Genomic DNA, 5,274 nt, shown 5'->3' with positions numbered 1-5,274 from the left:
TATATATATATATATATATATATATATATATATATATATATATATACTTTTACCCTGCTGTATTAGGGAAGAGGGAATGATAGGTTCTCAAAATTTATTAAAGAAAATTAGTAGGTACTCAAAATTTATAAATCAAGAAATGCGTACTTATGAATATAAAAATAAACATAAAAATAAGTACCTAAGGTGTGAAAAGTAGTTATTTCTGTGTTTGTTAATGTAGGATGGAAACTGTGAGACCCAGAAGGGCTTTTAAAAATACAACACTGAGTTACTAATTTACACTTCAATGTCAAGAGTGAATTACATTGACAATATTAATAATTTTAATATAGGAATTATTTTAGAGAGCATTCCCCCCCCCCCCCACAAAATGGCAATACCTCTTAAGCTAAAGTGTTTCAAATTGTGTCTTAAAATAGTATTTCAAGGTTCTGCCATTTTGAAGACATCTACACTGTTTGAAATGTTGAATTATTTGATTTAAAAAAAAATCTTTAAAAATTGAATCTGTGGCTCAAGCCTGTAATCCCAGCACTTTGGGAGGCCGAGACGGGCGGATCACGAGGTCAGGAGATCGAGACCATCCTGGCTAACACGGTGAAACCCCGTCTCTACTAAAAATACAAAAAAACTAGCCGGGCGAGGTGGCGGGCGCCTGTAGTCCCAGCTACTCCGGAGGCTGAGGCAGGAGAATGGCCTAAACCCGGGAGGCGGAGCTTGCAGTGAGCTGAGATCCGGCCACTGCACTCCAGCCCGGGCAATAGAGCAAGACTCCGTCTCAAAAAAAAAAAAAAAAAAAAAAAAAAAATTGAATCTGTATATATACATGTAAAATACTTAAAAAATAATATAGGTGGGTCCTTATATAATATAAATAACATTAAAATTAAACTTTTTAAGTTATTTGAATGTTTATATATATTTCTTCTAATTGTCTTTGTTAAATATAATTATGAAAAATGGGTGTACAGGAGCAGTCATAAATAGAAAGGAATTTTTTCATGACTCAACCGTGCATGTATTAATCAACTGATTTTTAATTTTGGCTATAGTAGCTAGATATTTTAAAACAAAAATAAACCTTATGTATTTCCTGCTCCCAAGAAGTGTGTCATCTTGATCAGAAGACGGAGAAATAAACCAAAAGTTACAGTGTAGTGTAAAAAGTACTAAGATTGTGTAATATATTGGGATCTCAGAGAGGACTGAAGAGGGACATCTAAATCAGTCATGACAACTCCTGTATGACAAACTAAATAGTATTAATATGCGTATGTTAAATAATTATATTTTCTAATTGCATTTTTTACAATCTCAATCATTTTTTGGCTTCATACACAAGCAATGCACTTTCAATAGTATTTTGACCTTCAATAATTAAAACTATACATCTAATAAATAATAAAAGTATTTCAGAAATTGATTTTAATAGTATTTTAAAAACAGTAATGACATTATACTCTTAATAGTTTTAAAAATACAGTTACTGTTACTAAGTCAAATGTTTGGACTGCAAGTAAACCTATGACTAAAGAATGCTATTAATTAAATTCAGTAACTCAAACCATGTCTTCACAAAGTACTGGCAGGGTCTTCATAAAGGAATAGTTACAGTCCTCATAAAACAGAGTTAAGATACTTATAAAGGAAGAGGTGAAGAAAGGATGGTGAGGCATAGAATATAATAGTCCACATTCCAAGTTATGGAGATTTACACACATCATTCAGAATGCTGTTTAAATCAAATGTAAGTGTTTTAGTAGGGTAGCTTTAGAATCTGAACTATGTTCAGATATTCTGTCAAGATATTATAACAGTATTTCAAGCAGAGATTTCAAAATCAGCAAGATTTGGCTCACAAATATGTTTCCTTTGGCCAGCACGCTGTTTGAATGTGATTTGTTGTTACTGCAATCCCATGCTACAGTTAGTAATTCTTTGTATTCAACTTCCCCTGTTCAGATTACTGTGTGGTTTCTCTCTAGTAATTAGACCTAAACAGATACATCTTCCATTTATCATGGGACTTGCTCTTGTTTCCTTTATATCAGTCAAATATTTTCCTATAGTATACTATGTCTTTTTCAAAAATGGAAATGCAAAATTTAGATAGACTTGATTTTTTCACTAAAAGTGAGAGGATATCTTTTCCTGTAGAAGTACAGTTATTCCCATGTGTTTAATGAAAGCAAAAAGTAACTATGAGGGGAAAATATATCTGCCTGAGACCCCTATATAACCCAAACCTGTAGAGAAATATTCTTTTGAGGACACTGGATTGCTGGAGTCAGGGCACTGCTCAGGAATGCTTGCACTCTGATTCTGCTCCCACCTGCCTCAATACTGATATTATGGTCTTACTGCCACTGATTTCAGGTCAATACATACAGGATGCATATTTCTGTAAACACTGTTTTAATAAAAGCAAAGAAAGCAAATTTTTGGTTTAACTTTCTCCTTAATATGTGTGTAAGCCTCAGGGACTTTTCTCAGTATAAAATACAGTTTCTTGTATCTGACAAGACCCATGTTCATAATCTGTCCCTGAAATGGACATTGAATGGCCTGTGGATCTCAGAAAGTCTCAGATGAGCTGCATAGTATTCTTTCTTTGCTTGCATTTCTTTCCAGTTATTATTTTTTGTATTTTTATTAAATAGGAAACTTGATCCAGCAATGTGCACGTACATTTTTGCATGTGAGTTTCTTGCCATCACTAGTCAACATGCAATGCTGCAGTACCATCATAGGGACCATAACAAATTTATGGAAACAAGGAATGGTGGAAAGCATTAAAAAACTGAAAAAAGGCATACCTTTTAGTGTTTTCTAAAGTGTGAATTAACGGACTTACAGCCTTGTGAAATACGGGGATATATAAGGTATAAAAATTGTTTAGAGCCAAATTATTTTACTGGTGGTATATTTAAAATATAAATCTGTTGAAATAAACTAAATGTTCTGAACCAAAGCAAACATTTTAAAAAGTAATCTAGGTGGAAATAATTGGGGTTAGCTGGGTGAAGATATAGCTGAGAACTTAAAGGATGGATGATAATTCTAAAAACCTTAAAACATATGGGTCATCTTCTACTGTAAATGATAAAACAACAAATATGCATAAACATTATCCAGTTATCTATAGGCTCAATGAAAATATTCATTAGACAGAAGACACTTCAACAGTGTCCATAAGAAGTATATTTGTGTGTATGTGTGTATGTGTGCATACACACTGAGAAGAGTTTGAGAAGTTTATCACAGGTTAATTAAAATTAGAAAGCATTGTTATAAAGTAAGGCTATCATTGTGCTGTTTTATATTAATTTTCTACTTGTGAAAATGTTTTTAATAATATAGTGTGGCAAGATTTTTCCAAAGACATGGAAATGAAGTCTGTTTATTTTAAATTAAAACTTTTAAAATAAAGGAAGTCTCTGTTGTCAATAACATATACACTTGTTCTTGTCCAAAACAGAATTGTATACTTCACAGCACAGTCAAGACAGGTTTCTTTAGAATTCATCTTTAAGTTCAGAGGTACATGTGCAGGTTTGTTACATAGGTAAACTTGTGTTATGGGGTTTTGTCATACAGATTATTTTGTCACCCAGGTACCCAGACAAGTACCTGTTAATTATTTTTCCTCATCCTCTCCCTCCTCCCACACTCCAAACTTCAAAGAGCACTAGTGTGCATTGTTCCTCTTTATGTGTCCATGTGCTCTCATGATTTAACTCCCACTTAAAAGCGAGAATATGTGGTATTTGGTTTTCTTTTGTCAAGACAGTTTTAAAACTATTTTTTCCAATAGCAAGCATACTATGTACACAATGATGTGATTGTGCCTACTTAATAATTTATGCATTTTTGTATTTTCACACATTGTTTATACTTAATAGATTTTGGCTGGATAATATTCACTGGTTTGTGTTGTAAAAATTTATTTAACCTTAACTCTGTTTGAGATATGCAAGTTATCATCAAGCATTAATTTTTAAACATAAAACAAGAATTAGCATTTATTTATAGAAGGTTTATTTGTACAGCTAAATTTTTAGGAGACCTTTACTTCTAGCCAAGGGTATGGAGTAATAGTTTTTATCATCCCCCTGAGAACAACTAAAAAAATTGAGAAAATATAAAAATCTATTTGAAGGCCTGTTAGCAACAAAGATACTAGAAAGTCAGGAATTCCTAAGAGGAAAGCCTGGTCATTCCACTGATAACATTAAAACCTATTTCTATGACGAAGGAAAACTATCAAGAAACAAGCCCTTGGGGAGCTATATTAAAACTGAGTCTTAATACAGCTCAAGTGATGATTCAATTGAAGAAGTTTGTCTCTATTACTGAGACCAGAAGCTAAAAATCCAGAACCTTGAATTAACTCTGTAATTTTCCATATAGAACATCCAGATTTAATTAAAACCTTGCATGTCAGGAAATAAAACCAAACACCAATGAATGAGTAGAAATAACCGGAAATAACACACAGTAGAAATAACCCCAAAACAATCTATATATGATTAACATAACGAAGAAAATGGAGAACAAAAAGAGAAAATTACAGCAAAAACTGGATTCCATAAAAGAGAACTAGGTTTTTGATTCTCACTTCCACTTTCAGTTAAGAAGATGCAAAATCCTTTGTTCTCACAGTAATAACAACAACAAGCAAACAGCACGCACACAAAAACACCCAGGGAAAACTTTAAAAATATATAACTGTTATGGGCTGAATTGAGTATCCCTGAAATTCATATGCTGAAGTCCTAAGCCCCAGTACCTCAAAGTGTGTCTCTATGTGGAGACAGGGTCTTTAAAGAAGTAATTAAGTTGAAATGAGATCATTGGGTTGGTCCTAATTCAATATTGTTGGTGTGTTTACAGGAAGAGGTGATTAGGGCACAGATACAAACAGAGGAAGACCATGTGAAGACACAGGGAGAATATGGCCATCTACAAGCCAAGGAGACATAAAAGAAAAAGAAAAAAAAAAAAAAAAAAAAAAAACTCTACCAAAACCTTTATCGTGGACATCTAGTCTCCAGAATGGTGAAAAAATAAATTTTTATTGATGAAGCTGTACAGTGTGTGGTACTTTGTTATTGCAGCCCTAGTAAAGTAACACAAAAACCTAGGGCATCATACAAAAGAAAGATTTAGAAGAACTGAATTCCACAGAGAACTGAGCCATTCATAGATGCGTAGGTGTGGTGAGAGCTGTTGCACCTTCCAAAGCTGAGGGCGGATGCCTGTTCTGTGTGT

This window comes from Piliocolobus tephrosceles, chromosome 1 (genome assembly GCF_002776525.5).
Source record: "Piliocolobus tephrosceles isolate RC106 chromosome 1, ASM277652v3, whole genome shotgun sequence".
Lineage (NCBI taxonomy): Eukaryota > Metazoa > Chordata > Mammalia > Primates > Cercopithecidae > Piliocolobus > Piliocolobus tephrosceles.
This window is presented reverse-complemented; position numbering follows the sequence as displayed.